The sequence below is a fragment of the Neocloeon triangulifer genome, unplaced genomic scaffold (assembly GCF_031216515.1).
Source record: "Neocloeon triangulifer isolate White Clay Creek 2 clone unplaced genomic scaffold, ASM3121651v1 ptg000013l, whole genome shotgun sequence".
Lineage (NCBI taxonomy): Eukaryota > Metazoa > Arthropoda > Insecta > Ephemeroptera > Baetidae > Neocloeon > Neocloeon triangulifer.
Genome location: NW_026775555.1, coordinates 2,648,435 through 2,671,061, shown reverse-complemented (window position 1 = coordinate 2,671,061; position 22,627 = coordinate 2,648,435). Strand labels below are relative to the sequence as shown.

The 22,627-nt window shown below is 35.5% G+C and overlaps 1 protein-coding gene across 8 annotated transcripts in view; it reads left to right on the top strand.

The window, feature by feature from the left end:
* The window catches only part of LOC132198925 (CUGBP Elav-like family member 4), a 394,396-nt gene that overhangs the window by 35,414 nt on the left and 336,355 nt on the right, over window positions 1–22,627 (top strand). The window contains exon 1 of one of the 8 annotated variants that reach the window (XM_059623245.1): window positions 19,158–19,287. The exons of the other annotated variants lie outside the window; for them this stretch is intronic. The gene's annotated coding sequence lies outside the window, so the exon portion shown is untranslated. Of the gene's footprint in view, window positions 1–19,157; window positions 19,288–22,627 lie in introns of those variants that run through there. 8 annotated transcript variants of the gene reach the window in all.

Genomic DNA, 22,627 nt, shown 5'->3' with positions numbered 1-22,627 from the left:
GACAAATTAATAGCAGCGCGCGTGCCGGGGCGAGGAAGAAGTGCCGAGGCGGCACTTTTTGCGCGTGCAGCGATGACCCGAAATGCATCCCTTGTTGATCGGGCGCGCACGCGGCGGCGGCCAAGTGCGCGTCCGACGAGTCGAGTGGATGAGGCCTGCAGGCTCTCGACGCGCACCCATCAAGTGCAAGTTAAATAAAGGGCCTTTGCGTGCTATTTCTTGGCACCGCGCCACACAGAAAGGTGGTGCACGGCTCTGCTGCGCGGCACCTGAACAGCCCGGCAACGAAAAACGCCGCTTACAACAATCCCAGCTTCGAGTTCTCGTGCCAAAACCGAGCCGCGTTTTAATCGATCTATCGACCTTCTTGGAAACTGCAGGCATTTTTGTATCAGCAAGAATCGATGCATTCCAATTCTGCCTGAAGCTCTGGAAGATTAAAAAACCTGAAATTTATTTCGTTTAAAATGAAGATATCGGGCTTTTCCTCGTTGCAAAAATTGTTTTTATTAAGAAAAAAGTGGCTCTACCTGTTTCGGTCACCGTCTGCGACCCTATTTCATGAGCAAGAAATATACAAACAATTTTTATTTAATTTATTTTTATTTTTTCTCCCTCTGGAATATTAAAATTCTTTTAGAAAAAAAATTGATTGTTGCTGCTTTATTGCTATTTATTTTTTAATAAGTCATTTTAATTATCGCACTACATGTTTCAATCTTAAAAAATAAGAAAATCAATAAAATTATTTGACATAAAAAACCAAAATTCCCCCTGAACGTATTGAATTGGTCAAAATGCAGCCAATATCATTGGCATTCAGATCGTTCCTCTAGCAATTTTTGACTTTCACAATTTTCATTTATTAATTGGAACAACTTTGAACCCAATTAATTCTTTTGAAATAATATTCAACAAATTTTATTTTTTAAAAATTGAAAAATCTTTCCACAATTTACTAATTTATTCTTTTGATCGTATATGTATGTTCAAGTACTTTTAAATTAAATGATCAAATTCTCTCTGAATAATTTTGCAGTCGGATTTGTTTTGGGCGTGATTGTGCGTCTCTGGAGGTCACAAAGCGCCGCGAGTGAGAAGCTCCCAGGGCGGTCTCACCTGTCCGTCCGTCTGCATGGCTATTGATTGGCCGCTTCTCTCTTTTTCTCTCTCGCGCACTAAGAGCGGCGTGTGTGTGTGTTTTTGTCTGATGCTGCTGTTTGGCCAAATAAAGCTCTCGGCTGGCCTACATTTTTGCGAGCTGCACGCGGATTTGGCGGAAAAGCAGCCGAGCCGCCGGCGGACGAGGAATACAAAAAAAAAATAATACAAAACAAATAAATGCAAATAAACACGCTTGCGACGATCGATAAATGAGAGAAGGGAAACACAGACCTTGCCATTGTTTCGGGGAGAGAGCGGAAAGCGCCGGTCGTAAACACACGGGGGCGAATATATACAGAGCCCCTCTCTATAACGACCCTATTAAACTCCACTATTGAATCTTCCGTTAATAAACGATTTTACGGGCGGACCTCTAAATCCGGGCAGGTGAATTGGGCCATTATTGCAGTTTTATTATTGCCAAATTTCACTGCGAGACTTTTGGAAATTCCGCTTTTCTCACCTGATTAACCAAATGGACGGTGGCGCAAAGACGGACGTGTACCTGTTGAGGTGTAATCGAGGGCAATCGACGCTTAATTAATAACCGGGAGGCTCCCTCGGGGGGCATCGACGACGACGACGACTGACGGACGGATGGATTTGCGCCCGCTAATTGTTACCGAATGAAATTGCTGGTGTTCCGCCCGAGAGTGCCGCGCAGGCAATTTGCCGGGCACCTCTGCTCTGCCGGTTGCCTAACCGGCCAATCAGCAAGGCGCCATTGTCCAGATGATTCGGATCCCCACATAGTTGGTCCGACATCCAATTTGAAAGTGAATCGTCCTCCTCTAGGCGTAGTTTCGATGATTGGTCTCATCTTGGGATTCATTTGATGAATTAAAAAAGCCTGCGAGGAATTCAAAATTTGTGTAAAGAGAAATTAATTCGTTAGTTTAAAGAAGGAATTTCGATTGTTCTATTTAAATATTATAAAAAAAAATTTGTAATTAATGCTTTTGTAGTATGTAATTATATTTTTATTTGAAATTTACAACCAAATCCATAAACCGAGTCATTCGCCAAGTTTAGAACTGCAATTCGTATGTGAATTGAGCTTGTCTGAATGTTTATCGTTGGAGCAGAAATGCGCTCGTTCTGTTTGTTGCATTCCTCTCGCTGGCTCGCTCGCACACTGATGCAATTTCTAAGCAAACCCTCGTGGAATTCTCTCTTGTGTCGGTTCGGCCGGAGGAGAGAGGAGAATTTCGAGCTCCCTCGCGATTGCCGCCGCGAACTGCATCGCGATTCCCCGACGGCGCATTAAAAATGCAATTTCCTCTTATCAGCAGACAGACCGGCTCTGTTGCATCGCTGAAAAGAGCAAACTCCCCGTTTCCTGCAATGCCAACTTTGCCGCGTTCACACTCCAGACCGGTAAATAAGACTATTTTTTGACACACATTTCGCTTTGAAATTTCACCGTTTTGTTTTTCATTGGCTGCCGCTGGTGTGCGGTCGGTGGGCGCAGCACGCCTCAGCGACTCCGTGGGTAGTCAACCTGCAATGCACACGCTCGGAAAGTTTGAAATCATAATTTGCCAGCGATCGTTATATTGTTGTTTTAAAGCCGAACTGAGAGCGAGACGTGCAAAAATAAACGACTTTGGTAAATTATTGCGATTGGAAAGGAGAATGTCTCCCGGGGATAAGGAAAGAAAGTTTCGCGGCCACAAATCTGCCGGCGTTGCTGAAATACGGCTTCCTCTCTTGTTGTGTAGGGCAGTAATTTGAAATCGTAAAACTTTCACTTTACCCCGCGTAAATTTCATTGCACAGATTTGACGGCACAAAAGGAAACAAAACTGCCATCGACGGAAACAGAAATGTCGCTTTTATTAATCGGCGTGACTCAGCACAGTAGGAAAAAACCAAGGGTTAAAAATAGTTATAAGCGGAATTTATTTAAAAATTGTGACTCGGCACCTTTGCTGTCTTTTTCTTTCATTGTCCGCAAAAGGGCGGCTCAATTTTTCCCCAACAAGGGCGTTGTATTCAAATGCACACAAGAAGCAAAGCAGGTATTGCGTAACAAGAATTAATCATTCTCAGCGCGAGATTCTCGCCCACTGACAACCATTGTGTCCTGAGGCTGTTTTGAAATACACTTTAGGCAGCGGCGCAGCCTTTTGCGGTCCGGCAACTCGCCCCCCGCGATGCTCGAGTGCTCTGAGCTCGAGACCTTTTCACTTTGAATGCAGCTTCAAAAGAAAGAAGAAAAGAAAGGTTGTGCAAATTTAATGGGTTCAACATAATGACCTTTTCAAAGTTGAAAAAAAGTTTTAAAATGGCATATTCATAATTCAATTTAGCAAAAAGTTTAAAATTCGAGTGCGAGAGACGCGGTAGGCATAAGTACCTTCCAATGAGGTGTGATATTTTTTACTTTTTTCAATTCTAACTTACGAATTTAATTTTCTTTTTAAATTGCCGTTTTTCCACTGATCTTTTCTTCTATTTTCAAATACCAATTCAAGATAATTTTGTTTCTTACATGAATCTGAGGATCATTTTTAATTAAATAATTGTGGACACTAGAATATAATTAATTCGCTGCAACTATGTGCTTGACAACCAGTAAAGTATTTCTTTCATCACCATTATCCTGCTTAATCACTGTTGCATAGCTTATATTTTTATGTTTTAAATAAAGTCTTAATTGATAGTAAAAAGTATAAAACATAAATATACTTGTAATATCCTTTTAATTAAAATTTAACTGTGTAACTCAAAAATATCAAAAAATAAATTAAATTTTTACAATTTTTTAATAAAATATATGAAAAATTAGAAACAAATTTTTACGTTTAAACGATAAATTTTATAAAATAAATTTAACAAAAGGTTATTGCACTATTAAACGTGCTTTTATAAACTTGCATTTGAACTTACTTAATTTTTACATGCTGCAGTTTCTTAAAATAATATTTCTGCTTCAAGTACTTTCATATTTTCTTAAATTATCTATTACTATTTCCTGGTTTGGTTTTAACGACATATGAACTGAAGGATAAAATACTTTAATTGGAATCTTCCTACTTATGAAGTGAGTATTCTTGTATCATATTATCAAGATGCTGACTGATGGTTGGTAAATTTGTTCTTAAACAGAAGTTTAAAAATTTGCCTGCCTTGTAACTTGGAAGGAAACCGGATCCTTGATTCTGGTGCCTCAGAATGTGTCGCTCGTCGTCGTTTTTCGCTTGGACAGAATTACAGAGGACCGGCTTTAGCTTGTGTTTGTCCCGAGCGCGCCGGTAACAAAATACACCGCCGTAATTCTATCAGCAGCGGCTCGACTTCAAAGCAGCAGGATCTTTTTTGCCCTCTTCCTCGCTCGTGTCGCCGACGACATGCTAATTCGTCTCATTGTAATAAATTTTCCCATTCTCTCTGCAGTCGCATATATACATATTCTTTCTCGCTCCCTTTTTTTTATATTCACTCGCTCGATGGCTCTCGTCGTCATCTCCATTATCCGCGGCGAGGAGCAAAAGTGCCGGGCAAATTATCCACAAGTAATTACACACACATCAGCCCCGGCGGCGGTAACAAGTCAAAAGCAGCGCCGAGCGCGCGCGGTACTAATTGCCCTCCACCATCATTGTTGTCGCCCACCGACCAGCCGCCGACCGACCGGCACTCAGACAAATTGAAAAGCCAAATCGACCTCTGGCTGCTGCTGCTGTTCGGTGGCGAACCGCCTCGCAGATGGATCATCAGCCAGCGCGTTTGATGATGCGAATTTGCACTTGCTTGATTGGCCCGCGGAGCTGCTTGATGGCGATTCCATGCAAAAGGGTTTGATTGACTCCCGATCTGCGCCAGAAATTTCGGCTCTCAATCGAAATGGAAAGTGAATCGCCACGAGGCCTTGGACTTTTAACCTAAAAGCTCTCAACTGCACCAGATGTTCACGGCGTAATTTAACAACTTTATATGAACCAATTTATAATTTTTTTATTATGAAAAATTGTTCTGCAAAATTTACACGAGTTGAAATTGATAACGATTTGTACATTTTATCAAAGATATTGAATTTAAAGGTCTAGTTCAAGAATAAAATGAGAATCTTCACATTTAAATTGAAATAATTTTTTATCATGATCGTTTATTTCTCCTGCCCAAACAAATTTTGAGCTTGTTTCGCCTCTCTCCTAATTTTATAATTTTGTTTGTTTAATTTCGGATTTCTTTCAAGAAATAACGGCAGTCAAATATTAATAAAATAAAACTGATTATGATCTATGAAATTTCCAAGTTTCTAGTAGAGCCGATTTGTTTTGGAATAAAATCAATTTTTAACAAAGAGGACAAGCCCGACTTTCTTAATTTCCATGATCATCTCCTCGAGTGTCAAATTCTTCAAACAAATTTTCAAGTTGCTATCATTAATCTGACAAATCATCAGCATTACATGAAGCAAGTCAGAAAATTACAATTAACTCGTAGGAAACCAAACAATTATTACAGCTTTGAAATCATAAAGATTACCCACACCACATCTTTTTTAATTTTAATTAATTATTATTATTTCCTAAAATTGTATTTATTTGTAAATTTACTCACACAAAACTCCAATTGAGTTGCTTATTAATTCAACGTTCTGAAAATCCAATTCTGATTGTGGAATATTTTTCAACTGCAACACTGGAAAAATACGTATATTTCATTTTATCAGTTTGCTTCTCACATTTTATGGTGCACAGAATTTTTCTTTCAATTTCCACTTATTGCGGATTCAAGAAAGTGCAGGAGATTGGAGGCCATGGAGACGTTGTATTCTATTTATTCACTTCCTCTATCCGCAGCTTCTTCTTCTTGGTTTTTTTTTTCCAGTTCTCGGTGCCGCACTCGATGATCGGAGTCGCATTTTTTCCCTTGCTATTTTCCTAGCCGTCACCACGGCGCTGAATAAAATTCAACTTGCTTTCTTTCCGGCGTTAGTCACCAACAGCAGCCCGAGTGCAATTTTCGCCGTCTCTATATGCGAGCGAGGCAGCTTGTTATTGAATGTCAATACGTCAAATAAGCAGCAGCAGCAGCCGAGACGCCGCCACCGCCGCGTCGTTAAAAATGAAATAAGCAAGGGAGGATTTTTTTTGTGCATGTCGTTTGTTTCGTTTTCTCCGCGTGACGTTTGTCAAGGAATGAAAAAGGGAGAGCCTGAAAATTGCTTTCCAAAAGTTAAACCAAATCCGGTTTGATGATATTTCTAACGAGCAGCTTCGGCTCTCAACATCCACTCAAGGATGATGATGTGCATCTCTAATTACCAATGCAGATTCCTCTGCCGCGGAGTTGAAAAATCAGACGCCTCGTTAGCGCTTCGTCTTCGTCGTTATTCACTTACTCCGCTGGCAGTAAGTTGCATTTTCATGCAAATTAAGGTCAAGTCGATTATATTCAGCTCCGGAGGAACAAGTGGAGAAGAAAATGTCTGCTGGACCGACAGCTGCGAAATGCGAATAATTTATGGCAAAGTGTTCTTCAACCGTTCAAATATGGAAATTACATGGAAAAGAAATGTATTTGCAAGTAAATTTAGGAGAAATTGATTATATTAAAGATCCTCTCCGGTAAAGTGTATTGCTCTCTAATCTTAAAGATTGCTAAATTTTGATCATATCTGGTGAAAACACTGTTTGAAAATTCTAAACGGTTGCGTCTCAGTCAAATGAAAACCTAAATACGAGTGATTCGCGCGAAAAACGTGTGGGAATTGAGTAGCCAATCAGATCCATCAGTTTGTTCCAATAACTGCAGAATTTGGTCACATTGGCGCTGCGATCGCTGATTTTGCCACTAACGCCCCACGGCGCTGAAGAAAACTTGGCAAAATCAGCGATTGCAGCGCCAATGTGACCAAATTCTGTAGTTTTTGGAACTGAAGGATCTGATTGGCTACTCATCTTGTATTGGCGAATCACTCGTATTTAGGTTTTACTTTTGATTGAGACGCAACGGTTTGGAATTTTCAAATAGTGTTTTCACCAGATATACTCGAAATTTAGCAATCTTTCATAATAAAGAGCAATACAAATGACCGGAGAGGATCTTTAAGATGCTATTTTTCATTTTTGAACTTTTTTCTAATTTCTTAGTGGCGAACAAACGCCTTCCGACCATACACAATCTTAGCCGCGCAAATATTTTAGCATATCGGTCGGCAAGATGGATCGAAAGTGGGTTAATGCGAGATTAATTTCCCTCCGTTTGTTCCTCCGGTCGTCTCTCTTTCTCCACTACTTTTTAAGCCGGCGAGCTACTCGACTCCACTAGTACACTCATCGCTCGGGTAGAGATGAAGTAGGCGAGTGCTTTAATATAATGGCACACAGAGTCTTCTTCCTCCTCTCCCTCCAGACCGGCTCGCTCTCCATCGTCCTCGCCAATATTGCTCCCCAAGAACACAGCAGTGGCGGCGGCTGAGAGGCCATGTTTGACCCCACAGGGGGCAATTAATTCCCATCAACCTTGGAGCGACCGCCGAGAAACTTGGAATTAGTTGCCGGATATATCGTGGGCGGATAGAAAATTTGGAGAAAGTGTCCAAAACTCTTTCTCGAATGTCTGTTTAAAATGCATAAATATTAATAATTAACGGAGAAATTAATATCCAAGTATTAAAATGTATTATTAGTAATGTTGGCTGACATTAATAAAAAGACAAAATATACACTTAAATTACAGTAGAAGGGCACCAACTGATGATATTAATTTATTAATTTTATTTTAGACCTCTCTTGTCTTTGTAAAATATGTAACATCTGATTCCTGCAATTAAATCCAATACAATAAAATCAATAACCACCTTGTGTAAATTTGTTTCAGTAAAATACTAAAATAATCGTTTAAAATTTAAATTAATTATAAACGTTTAAAATAAATGTCGAAAAATATTTGAAAATATTCACAAATATATTCATTTCATCGAGTTTAAAAATAATTAAATTAATAAAATTTGCATCTGTACACCTTTAGAAATTGCGTTCGTCTATGTATTGTAGGCGAATAAAAAATCTAGAGGAAGTGTCTAGCGAATCACAAGTCAGTGGAAATTTTTTATATTTGTAATTATTTGAGTAATTACAAGCAGAACTTTAATAATAATTATATTTCTTAACTCGTATAAAATTTAATTAATTTTTATCAAATTTAATACGAACAATCTCAGACATCAACAATGATGATGTGCATCAGTTTATGAGTTGAAAGTGATTGAAATCTATGCTGTAATTTATAATATTTCATTTAAAAGCTAAACAAACAAATCGATCAAATCACCTTAAAATCATGAATTTTAAGGGTGGCTTAATTCTTTTATTGTTAAATAAAAATAATTTTAAAATTTAAAATGTTAAAAATTAAATTATTTATGTCATAAAATAATAATCATTTAATAATAAGAGTTTAAATACGCTTTCAATTTTACAATATTTTTTAATTGCTTACACAATTTGTAACGCAGATGAATTGCATGTGCATACTTTTGATAGTGCGTTTGTCTGCACGCACATTATTATGCACTACGCCGTGGGTTGGCAACCACCACGACCGCACGCTCACCGTCGCTCGCTGTTGGGTGTAATAATATTACAACTCCATAACGAGAAACGGAGCCGTTTTGTACGCACTGCAGCAATGCCAATAAAAGAGAGCGCGAGAATATTTAGCAGCTCTGTGTGTTTTTGTTTGCTCGCTTCGAAGGCGAATGAAAAAAAAAAGGAAAATATGAAACGAGGAGCTGCATCGTTATTAAAAATTGTGTCACATACAGAGAGGAAAAGAGAGTCTCGTGCGCGCGACAGCATTATTGTTATTATTTCCATCGGCGAACGGGACGACGAACGCCGACCGAGAATGGAATACAAGCAAAGGCAGTTCCGTGCGTTTCGAATGGGCCAGAAATATGAAAAATTGGAAATGGGGGGAGAATAATGCAACAGTGGCCATAACAGTTCAAATCAAAAGCATAAGAAATCATTGCGCCATAAATTTATAGCTTGAAATATATAATAATGTTTGTTTCAGCAGCAACATTTTTGCAAAAAACCCAATCTTTATTTTTTATTTATTTAATCGAGGCCAGAAATATTGGAATATGATCTAAGAATTATAAAAATTTTGTAACTTTTAATTAATTTTAATTTTCCAAATATTTCAAATTATTGCTTGAATTAAAATCTTTCTATTCATTATCAAGTTTTAATGAACAGCAGTTTAATTCCACTTGAAAAATGTGCAAAAATTTCAACTTTTGATCATTTTAGAAAAAAACATTAAAATTTGTCAAAATTTATTCGTTAATTTATGTGATTAGGAAATGTAAAAACTAGTTTGTGAAAGATTTAAAATATTTACTCGGAGTGAAATATCAATTAAAGCTGTACGATATAAATTTTCAAATCTAACATTCAATTGAATATGAATTTACTTTGTTGTTTATATTTGTCCAAATTGTTGCATCACATCATTTACTTTCAATTGTGGAAAACAATTTAATTGAAAAAATGAAATGAGTAATTGTTTATGAAAATTTCATATATTTGCGATTTCTGTAACTTAAAGTTTTACAATTGCTACATTTTTTTAAACTAATCTTGCTTTTGGTTGGGAAATGAATTTTTACGTGAAAAACTAAACTAGAAAAAATATTTATATTAAATTATTATTAGATCATACTCATTACCTTAAAAATCGTTTCTTTACTGCCTAAATATGAACAAAACTTTTTTGCTCTACATTTCTGTCATTAAATTAATGAATCTTTAAATCTTCTTTTAATGTAAAAATTCCTAAGCATACTTTTTTTTATAAAACAGGATAGAATCAATTTAAAATTGTGTTGTTTCCACTGACCATGAATTCAATGGTTCGCACCGTTTGATAGTTTTTACCGATTCGGAACCGGTTGTGCAGAAAAAAATACACACGTGGTTGCGATTTTGCATGGGCGTGACACGGTGAGTGGCGCACGCAGTAAATCAAGTCGTCGGCCGGTTGGGCCGTTGGGTCGGGGGGCGCGCGCGGGCGGCATCAGCAAATTGCGAAAGTGGAATTTTACAGCCCTAATGGGGCTTATTGATTGCGAGAGAGAGCGAGAGTGGCTCTCGCTCGCTGGCTCGCTGGCTCTCTCGGCGCGTGTTGTGCTGCTCTCGGCGCGGCTCTATATTTATCCGGCTTGCATTTTAACCGAGTGCGCGGCGCGGGCGGATCGATGGCCGCGCGCGCGGGGGATGCTGTGCGCGCCCAGAGAGCGACTCCGCGGGTGCGTTTTCTGGTACACGAGAGAGCGAGAGAGATCCATACTCCGCACGCCACGTGCACAGCACCACCGCCACGCCACACCAACGCCCTTCCATGCCCAGAGAGAGTCACGTGATTAGCAGTGGAATGGAAAATCCAAACTGCTGCCGAGAATTTCAAACATTTTCCCTTCGATTAATGAACTTCATTAAGAAAATTAAAAAAAAGCTATTTTGAATTTTTAAAGTAAATTTTGATTTCAAATATTGATTTACTTGATTGGAATCACTCCTTGTAAAAATTGTTTTTAGTCAAAAACAAAACAGCTCTACCAGTTTCAGTCACGGTCTGCGACCCTATTTCATAAGCAAGAAAAATACAAAAAAAAATCAGCAAATTAAAAATAAAAAAAACGAAAAAATCAGCAAATTAAAAATAAAAAAAAAACGAAAAAATCATAAGTCCTTAAACTAACAAATTCAAGTGGTTAGTTGTTAGTTTTAAGATTTTAGTTTCCAGAAAAAAAGTATCTGAAAATTTTTCCACTTTTAAATGGCAATTAATTGTTTTAATTCTTATATAACCAAGAAGCATAATATTGTTTTATAAAATTGGCCACTTCACAATATGCATAATTATATGGACACTAAATTACTTGAATTGAGCATGCAAGCAGATAAATTTTGAATTATTTAAAGTGAGATAACTTCATAAAACCTGAATGATACATCTTTATGTTTATTTAAAAATAAACTAGACATCCCAGTCGCAAATTTATAATTTTATTCTATGTTTGATTATGAAAGACTTTGATTTGCTGTTTGCTATTTATAATTTTTGTTATCTAAACTGAGCAGGAGATTCTTTTTAAAATAGTGTTTATTTCATTCTTTATTGGTCAATAATAAAAACAAAATTTCACTAAAAAAAATAAATAAAGTAATTATAAAATTTAAAAATTGTTGTTTAAAAAATTATAAAAATAAAATTTTAAAATAGTGATTACACAAAATTATAAAACATTTTTAGTAAAAACATTATAATTATAAATTATTTGTTAATTAAAACATGACATTAAAATAATTCAAAATTACTTTACACAGTTACAATTGCATATCCCGTGATATGCCAATTTTGATAAAACCAATTCAAGAGATTATAAAAAGATAAATAATGATGTCAATCAAGTGCCTTACATTACTAAAAAAATCACTCAGATGAAATTAGATTTTCCTTATTATCTCTCTCAATTTCATTTCTCGGAAGAAAATTAAACTGCGAAGTTGCACGGAGCAACATGGCCATAAACAAAGTCGGAATCGTATATAAAACGTGGGGAGAGAGAGAGAGAGACAAACTCTCAGCACTTTCTTTCCTTTCTCTCTCTCTTAACTGTTGGTCTGCTGCGTCGTAAAATCCGAGCCGTGCGAATGCTTTTTTTGCGTGTGTGCGACTAAATCAGGGGCGTTCTGCTTGCGAGAGTTGTGATTATCTTGCTGCCGAGAGTGTGTGTCTGTGTCTCGTGTAATCATCGTAATATTCCAGTCCGTAACCGTTACTTTTTATACGCGCTCAGCTCTCCCTTCAGAAACGCGATGATTTTTTCTCGCCTTGTGTGTATAAAAAATAATTTCCTCCTTCGCCTCGGAAGGGAATGAAAAGGTGTGCGTGAGTGATTCCAGTTTTTAAAAATTAAAACCGAAACGACTGTTGTTGTGTTGTCGGCCGGTCGGCGGTCTTTGCACTTTAGTGCGCGCGGAAAAGAGACAATTTATGATCTTCGCGCCGCTTTTTCTAGTTTCCTTCTCGTGGGGTTGGGCCATTAATAATTCGCCCACCCTCTTCTCGCGTGTGTTGCGCAAACAAACCGAAAAACACATTTCCGACGCTGTGCTATTAGCACCGAGAGCTCCAATTCTGGAAATGAAAAAACTTGATCGTTCAGAATATGATCTCGTTGAAAGCTTTTTGGAATAGCACAGCAGAAGGGGTTGAAAATGTCAAAGTTTTATTAACACTCTGGACTCCTGGATCGATTTTCTGGTTCAAAACTTATTATTCAGATCACGTATTGTGCTAATTTCGGCAAAAATTTCAGCTAATTGTCTTGAAAATCAATAAACAAAATCAAATTTTACTTCCAAACCGACAAAAGTGACTTTTGTAATTTTTAAAAATAAAAATAAAACTGAATAGAATGGAATGAAAAAAATAATGATGACTTAAATTCTCTTACCTCAGCAGAAAAGGAAAAATTTCATGACCCTAGAAATAAATCTGTTTAAAAAGAGGAATTTTGAGACAGGGATTTTTTTAGTTATGCTAATGGACCCAAGCCATTGAATATAAAAATCGTTTTAAAAATGAAAACGTTGTTGGAAAAAGCTCTATAATTGGAATTCTCACAATGGGCCTGAGAAGAAAAATGGCAGAAGATTACCCTGTTTATGTATGACACATTCTCGGCGTATAAATTACGGAATTTACGCAATAAAATCTACATTTCTGCCCGGAATGGGCCGCCACGCCATCACTTTGCATTTAATGCGGCTCTAAGGTCTGAAATATGCTCATCTCCCTTTTATTGTCTGTTCGCAGGTAAGGACTTGGCAGCCGAATGGGCTTCGCTCCGCAGAAATCCGCAGCACTTTGAGCGCTTTATTTCTATTTTGGCACGGTAATGGCGTCTTGAGAGCCGCTGCGAGCGGCCCAAATTTCCAATAAAACCGGATCATTTCGGAACCGGTATGGAAATCGCCCCATTAGAATACGAGACGAGCGCGCGCTCGTTTCCCGAATCTCTCCCATATACATATACAACACATTACGATTCCAGCTAGAGAGATGAATTATTATTATTTAAATCAAGCGCCGCCGACGAGAGAGAGAGAGAGAAGCCGACCGGTGGCATTTAAATTCAACGCGCACGTGTTATTCCAGAAGCAGCAGCAGCAGCAGCAGTAGCAACTCATTATTATTAAACTGGCTGGTGGTTTGTCTGTTAAGAAGAGAGTTGGGGCGATTGCGCGCACGAAACGGTGCCCGGTCTAATTTATACTCGCGGCCAGAGCCTCTCACACATTGCACCAATTGATCTAACCTAAAATAAAAATAAAAAACAGCAAGAAGTAAGAGTGAAAGAAGTAAAGAATCAAAGAAATTGAGAAATTAGAGTAAGATAAAGCAAGATTTTTAAAATTGAAATGTTATTTATTAATGTTAAATAACTGATCTTAAATTATTTACTGAATTCATTTTATTTTATATTTGAACCAATTTTATACTTATAAATTTATGATTTAGAATTGCAAAAATTTTCAGTTATTATGCTTTTTTTAAATAAGTTTTTGTTATAAAACTCTTTTATAATTTTATATTTTTCGCTGTTGATAAATCTCATGTGACTTCATGTAATCATATATTGTAACCAATCTTGATTGTGTATTGCAGGAATTTTACCATGTTGATTTAGATTGATTCAAATGGTTAATAAGTTAAAAATCGTGAAGAAGAGTTTGATATTACTCCTGAAAGAGAATATTTTAAAAATTACAATAATGTTATTGAGCAATCAAGTATTCACTCGCTTAGAAAATTTTGATTAATTTTTTTTATATAAAATGCAATATATTATTGTCAAACAACTAGTACTTAGGAGATCGTCTCACTATGTATTTATTTTGAACTCATTGAAAAAGCAAAGAATCTCATACGATTCATACGATGTAGTGGGAAAGAAATAATGTCATTGTCATCATTTGAAACAAATAAAAATTAATCAAGTTTCCCTTGCTGCAGGCTCAAATTTAAAGTAACTTGCTACATACATAAAGTTTTTAAATAAGTTTGAAGTAATTATTGCAAGTATCTGCCAAGAAACTTAAAAATATTTCACACATAATTTACTTTTACTAATTATAAAATAACTGTTTTTTTAATAATTGACAAAATATTTTTTACTTTATATTTTTATTTTTTTAAATGATTTATTTTATTAAACAAATTTATGATTGAAGGTAAAATAAAAAAATTTCGGTAATGATTATGTTTTTTTAAACTTTTTATTATTGTATATTCTTTATTACTTATAAAATCTTAATATGACTTCATTTTGTCTATTTATTGAAACCAATCTTACGAATGGCTGGGTTATCGTCTATCGTTGATTTAATTTTTATTCAAATTTCAAATGCTTAATAATTTCTAATATTAGTGAAGAATACTTTGAATTAACTCCTGAGTGGGGATATTTTAAGAAAAATAACAACATTTTTAAGCAATCTATGACAAAATGCTACTGAAATTTTTATATAAAAAGCAATATACTTCTAATTATAACAAACAATTCGTAGTTAGTAGATCTCACTAAACTATTTATTTATTTCAAACTTAAAAAAAAAAAAACGCAAAAAGAATCTCGTACGATTTAGTGGAAAAAAATTAAATCCATTTTGTCATCATTTTAAAACTAAAACAAAAATCAAATGTCCCTTGAACGTTCAAATTTTCAACAAAACTTTTTGCGTAATAAAAAGTTTTTAAACAATATTCTGGAGTAATTCTTGGAATCGCCCGTTAAGAGTCTTAAAATGTAATTTACTTTTATAAGTACTTAAAATTTTTCAATTAAACGTGAATTTTGGAGTTCCGGCGTCTGAATATAATCGCGAAATGCTCTTTTATCGTGAGGCTTGTCACAAAACTGCGGCACAAAAGAGTCTCTTACTTAACAGTCGAGGACAATAAGTTTCCATTTATAATGGCTGGGTGTCGTTGTGTCGGGCGAAGTGGGTCAAAATTTCAAATTAAACAAGAGCGCGCGCGACAAAAGTGTCATGTTCATCTTCCGGCTGAGCTCGCGCGCGCCGCTCCTACATATACATGTTGTTGCAAAAAGCGGCGGCTCCGGCTCCATTTACATGAAAAGGTAGCCGTGTAATTTTTCTTATTGCACTTACCCGCGTCTCGCGACAAGTTTGTTGAATATATACACTCTCTGTGTTTTATCGCTCAAACATTCACGTGAAGATGTGAGTCGGGGGAGAAAAACAGCGGAGCGAGAAACAGATCCTTATATATATTTCTTATTCTTTCATTTTCTGTGTATGCACGTCTCCGGTGGCGCGCGAATAAGGGGATGATTTTGTCGTTAATCTCGTCGCGTTTCCTGCTGCAGCTGCGATTCACTCGGCTGCACACATGACACGCCGGAGATGCTCGATCTCGGCGCTTTTTGATAAATTCCAGCAGCATCCAGCATGTCCGAAGGGAAAATTGGAGCGGCAGAATTAAATAATAGTAGAGTCATTTCGTTCCGCTCTGCCAATTTTAGAAAATTACTCATTAGAGAATATTCATGTTACTTTAAATTAATCTGCAATTTAATTAATTCAATTAACTTGCATCGGGTTGCAAGTCGTTTTGATTTAAATTTTATGGTTGAACAGAATCTGCAGAATTTGTTTGTTAAATTATAAATTGTTTTCATTTTGTGAAATTTTGAGGAAGATTGTTACTATGTTTTATAAACAAACCAAACAAACAAAATTTATAAATTATTTTTTTATTTTGTGGTAGAATTTCACGATCGAGGGTTGATTCATGGTGATTTGAATTTAAAATCGGCTTTTCCTCGAAGGGTTTTTGTGAGTTGTTTATTGTTTCAGAAAAATCAATATCCTGCTCTACATGTTTCGGCTGCGGGCTGCAGCCATAATTCATGAGCTGCGAAAACATTTTGACTAAAAAAAAAAATGACAGAAATGTTAATTTAACTAATTTTTCACGGAAAATTGTCAATTTGAAAGAAAAATAATTTTTGAAAAAAGATATATTTTTGTACTAATTTTTGTCAAAATGTTTTCGCAGCTCATGAATTATGGCTGCAGCCCGCAGCCGAAACATGTAGAGCAGGATGTTGTTTTTTCTGAAACAACAACTCACAAAAACCCATCGAGGAAAAGCCGATTTTAAATTCAAATCACCATTTTTTTAATATTCAATTGACGCATTTATTAGAGGGAAATTATTTGAAGCGAAAAAATTTATTAGCTCAAATTTTAAATCAGTTGATTTTTGGCTCAAAAATATATTAAAGAATAAATTTAGTTTTTTATCATCGATATTGCAATTTTTGACTAAACGGAACGTTTTTTTAGATTTTACATCAAACCTTGAGAAATTAATTCACTAAATATTTTATTTTTCCATCCTTTCTAATTTCATTTGCTTATCACAACTCACCTTGTACATAATTTTTATAAACATCAACATCAGTGAAAAAATTTGAGATTAAAAAAAAATTAGCTCTCATTTATTTTTCAACAATTGAGTGTGTTGAAAAATTCCCAAAACTGTTGAAATTGGTGAGGAATTCAAAGAACGCTGGGGATGTATAATCAATTCATCAGAAAGCGGCCGAGAAGAGGTCGTAAAAAAGCCTCAGGCTGATTTGTTTACCCAAGCGAGCCTTTGGCGTGCGTGGAAATTATTTTTAAAGCGTGTGTGCGCCGTTTTACTGCTGCACTGGCCGAGGCGATGAAAATAATTTCAAATCCACACGCGCTCTCAGTACCTCTTGCGCCGATGATTCCAGCAGCCCAACGGGTCGCTGCCCTTCTAAATTTAGCGTCCGTCTGCGCGCGGCACGAACAAGAGAGACCAACTACTATTCCAGCGATATTATGTACCATGCAAATAAATGCTCGCAGCGGCTTTATTTTCACTTCTTTTCGCTCCAGATAAGAGGCTTTGCCGCCGACGCTCTAATAATAGCAGTGCACCTGCTTGCCTGCCCAGAAGCGAAAGGTCAGGTCAGCTCTTTGTTCAGCCCGCCACGATATATGCGGAACGACGTGAGAGAAAATAGAGTTCAATATCAAATGTCAGTCTGAAAGCTGGAACAGCTAAAGAGCTGCCAGAGTTTGATGAAAAATAAGAAAAATTGGAGAAAAATAGTTCAAAAAATTTTTTAAATATATTTTTTTGAGATATAATTTTTAAAACGATTAATTTTTTTAATTTTAACTAGTTTTATTCCTTAAAAATTATTTTGTTAGTTAAAATTGTTTAATTATAAAGAATTATGGATTAAAACGTTTGCTTCTCATGTTTGTAATAACTGGCCATAGTTAAAATTTCAGAATTTTGTTTACATTTAAACAAGAAAACCATTAACATCAAACGTAGCTTCAACAATAAATTTTGGTCTCTGGACGGCATTTTTATTTTTACATGATAATATTGGAAAATTAAAAAAAAAAAGTGTATTTCTCCCTGAATTTGCAGTGGTGAGAAATTATCGATCACAGCAGCCGAGCTCGGCGCTAATTTGCCGTGCAAACATCAGTTAAACACAGAAATCATTTGCATTTTGATTGCTCAAATTGCAGCCCTGACGAGTGAGTATGCCGACTTTTTTTCCTCTGTAATTTGGTTAGAGAGAAGCGCTGCTTTTCATGCGCTAATGGAGCGCGTGGGAGCTCTGCCTGCTGCTTTACGGACGGGAATAGCAACGAGAGCAAATTGAAAACTCAATTCTTTCCAAATCAGCATATTTTGTATCAAAAATTCAGAAAAGACGATATCTTTCGAATTGCAATTGACTTGATTTTAATCAATATTTTGCCCGCTTCCTTTTATAAATTGATATGAGCATTTTTCAGGGTTTTAAAACCCTGAAAAATCTACTATTATGAAATAATTTATGTTTTTTGTAATCAAAATAGCTAAAATAGAGGATATATCGTGGTTTTGATTGATTTTTCTAGTTTTTAAATTTTTTTATCTAAAAATATGCCTCGGAAAAGCACGTTTGATTATTTAACCTGTAATTTCTCAAAAACGGGATAAATGGCTAATCTGAAAATTACTGGTACGACGTAAAATTTCACGGCCTACATTTTTTTCCTTTACCACCAAAAAAGTCGTCAAAATTTTATAAAAAAAACCCTCCAAAAAGTGACATTTCCCTCAAGCATACGACATGTCAGCAGCAAAGTTGTTCAGCGTAAAAAATTTGACTAGGACCACTTTAGATTATTCTAACCCAAACTGTTCCAAAGTCATGGGAAATCAAAAAAATCTCGCGTTAGTTTTCAAGCCCCAAAATTTTGGGCAACGCCCCTTTTTTGAGGTCTCAAATTTGGCGAGGAGGCCCCTCTAGACACCCAATTTGACATATGTTAAAATAAGATAAGGTAATTTTTTTTCCAATACCCCCTCAATCTCACTCGGAAATGCTCATATTTATTTTTTTATTAAAACCCATCTGGGTACAACTTTTGATAAATATTACAAAAAATTAATATAAATTTGTTCAAAAGAAATTCAATTGAAAACTCAAATTATTATAAAGTTATCCAAAAAAATTTAAAAAATCAATAATTTTATGCTTTTATAGAAGTTTGCAGAGACGCTGTTAAAAATTGAATAAATGTGTCCTTTTTTTAAGTTAATCAGAGTCCCTCTTCCCTCTGCCAGGACCGATGGACGGTCTCTCTCTGTGCGAACGTGATTGCGGTCAGTCACCTTACTTGGTCCCGTCGTGGATGTTCCGGTACGTGGCGGCGCGCCTGCCCTATCGGTCCTTTGGTCGGTCGAGTGGTCGGTTGCAGAGCAAATGCATCCCGAGCAGCACGTCCGGAGTGATTTGTTGCGACGCCGCATCACGTTGCTTTTTCTCGGTCGTATTATAGACCGATGAGTTTTAACGCCGCGCACTGCCAGGTATACGCGTTATTTATCTGTGCTCGTCGGGTATAGAAAGATTCGGCTGCGGAGGAAAAGGCCCCAAAGAGTCTCGAGGGTCGCTGCATGCCAAGTCGAGCCCGACCGACGGAGGTGAAGCGTGCGATCGACCTACACCAGTAGTCCGTAAGCAAATTTTCTGCCTTTTACGATCGACGAAGGAAGACGCACCGCACTTTGCAGCGAGATTCGTGATAAATCGGCCTATCAGAAATTTCGACTTTGATTTTCTTGGGTTGATCCCTGTTTAATAATAAATAAATGACCACAGAATTCAGCCAAAATATTTCCATTCTGATGATATTTTTTTATAAAGCAGAAATAATACAATTTTTCAGCTAGAATCAGTAGATTTAAAAAAATACTTTATTTTTATGATAAATTACATTTTGTTTCAATAACAGAAATTGGCAATATTGATTATTTTGTTTAATTTTCATTCCTGCTCAATTTCCATAAAGATCAATGAAAGTGAAATGCCCCCTTTTTTAATTGCAAAATTGTTTTCAAATATACCAACTGAAGAATGAATTATGAATAACTACAAGCAGGAAAAACATGTCGCATTTGACTCTGAACTTACATTTTTATCTTCATTGCAAGCTTTTATAAATAATATTTTTGAATTCGTTGAAAGTTTTCATTATTTATCCCAAAAAGCCAGTTTCTAATTCTCTAAAATAAGTTTGCCTTATTACTTCTCTTCCTATACTGTATTTAAATAAAATGAAATTAAATGATTTGCTTTTATTCAGATAAAAATAAACAAACAAAAATGATATAAACTTTATAATTGTATATCATAAGTAAAAAATTAGCAAGGAATATTTTTTTTCAACAATATCATGCATTTTATTATTAGTGTTGTTTTTGTCTTTCTTCTTGTCTCTTGTTTGGTTTTATGTTGCAAATAGAGCGCGTCGCAATGAGTGGTGACGTCTCATAAGTCAATAAACATCAATAATACTAACAAATATTTATTTTGTTTTCAACAGTAAAAATTATGGCGATAAAGTGATTATTTTATTAAATTCAAATTCCTGCGTCAATTCCCAAAACGACCAATAAATTTGGAAATGCTCACTTTTTTAATTGCAAAATTGTTTGCAAATATCAGCCGAAGAACTAATTATGAATTTGTAAAGCAGGGAAAAATGGCGCATCTGGAAAATTAATTTTTATGGGGCCAATTTTTTATCTTAAATATAAATGTTTATTTGCAGGTTTTTTATCTTTTTTGTGCACGATGATTAAATATAGTAATTATCTCCGTTAATCTAGTTTCCATAACTCTTTAAAATGTTTTCCTCAATTTCTCTATTAATTTTTTAAAATCAATAATTAATTCTAATTTAGATACGGAAAAAAAAATGTTCTTCAAAAGATCAATTTTATATTTCTTGAATTTTTTTTGAAAATATCAATCAGTCTTTGGTTGTTTATTTTTTTATTTTTAGAAATTCGAGTAAGATATTATTTTTTTCGTACGCCGATGAACTGGTTTGTGTTAAGTTGTGAAAAAAAATTATGTAATCGTTCTCGTTTCATTACTCCGCATTTCGCGTGTGCTGTAGCGTGCGGCGCGCATATAATTTGATAAACCGCCCCTGCTTCTCGTCGTCTGGCCGTCGGCTTGATTGCAGTGGACGCGCGTTTTTGTGTGTTTTGCTCTTTTTCCCGGCAGCCGCCGTGTCTGCTGGAGATACATTCGAAATGAGTCGGCCACAAATTCCAACTTAATAATATAGAGTTTATTAAGCCACACATAATTTCTCAATTTAAGGCACACACGCGAAGGGCCAACAGCTGCCAAGAAATTATCATTCGACACAAAATTTCGGGTCGCACTCATTCAATAATAAATATGAGTCGAGGCATAAAAAATTATCACGTCGCTCTAACTTGTTGCCCGCCGCGTTGCTGCTCTCTCTGTTTATGCCAAAAAGCAGCCAGCGAGAGAGCACATTTTTACGACTCCCAACAAAGTCCTTATTGCGTGCGCGCTTCTTTTTACGGCGCAGAGACACACACACAATATTGCTCTTTCGTCTTGTGCGAGATGATTAAACGCACGATGAGCTCCCGCTGCTTATTTCATTCGCGACCGCAGAGAAAATAATGAAAAAAAGACACTCATTTCGTCTTGTACGACGAAAGAACAAAATTAAAAACCTTCATTAAGTAACAAGAAACTTTCTCCAAAATTAACTGTTTTAATTAAGCTTAAAGTGATAAAATGCAAAATAATTTTAAATTAAACAAATTTAAAATTCTTAAATGCCATTTTACATCAAAGTTATTAATTATAATCCAAGAAAGGAACAATTACCTGACGACCTGACATACTTAGTTGAAAAAGAACTACATAATTAACACTTTCAGGAGTGAATTGCAAAACAGCACATCAGACCGTGGCTAATCAGTTGTGAATTATTTTCATAGTTATGAAGTTTGCTTATAAATTGCACAATATTTTGTATAGAACCAGGAATTTGCTTCATTGGCACTGCCTTCATTTAATTGTTGGATTCTGATGTTGTTGGAAAATTTATGTGTATTTTATGCCAATATTGGAATTATTGGTAATTAGGAAATCATCATTGTAATTATTATTGTTTTGTATGGGGTCTAAAGTCTAAATATGTATATTTTCCGATAAAGACTCTAGTCGTATGAAGCGTAAAATATTTTGAATCAGGATAAATTTTGAAGCAAAATTACTTGAAAGGATGAAATTAAATTTTTTTGCACTTGACACATGACTTGTCATAATTTTCAGGCGTTTAGGATATTTTCTGTTAGGATATTTTCAATTCTTAATTTTAGGGCATTTTCTTTAGGATATTTTCTGTAGGACATTTTCTGTTAGGACATTGTGAGGCACCCCAATATTAAACTTCCACAACATCTTGGTTGTATTTTATTTGTTATTTATTTAATTTCGGAAGTAGAATTTCACGATTGAGGATAGTGATTTTAATTTTAATTCGGCTTTTCCTCGATGGGTTTTATGAGTTGTTAATTGTTTAAGAAAAACAATATTCTATTCTACATGACATGTTTCGGCTGCAGCCATAATTCATGAGCTGTAAAATTATTTTGACAAAAATTAGTACATAAATTAATTTTATAGAAGTGTTTTCAAAAAATAATCAATTTTTTCACAAAAATTACAAAGTTACAATTTTTTATGCTAAATAATTTTCTTTTTCAAAGATTTGACAATCATTGCTGGAAAAATCTTGGTTGTATGCAAAAGATTGAGATTGCGAATTTGTTTCAAAGTGTCTTTATTGAAATATCATTAGACAATAACTGCCCAATTCCATCATACATTTTTAATTTAAATCATTAATTTTGAATTAATATTCACTTAAAGAATTTAAAATATTTTTACATTAACTTCGTGTAAACAAAAATTTTTCCCTTTGGAAAGAGCTTTAACTAAATATTAGAAAAAATAAAA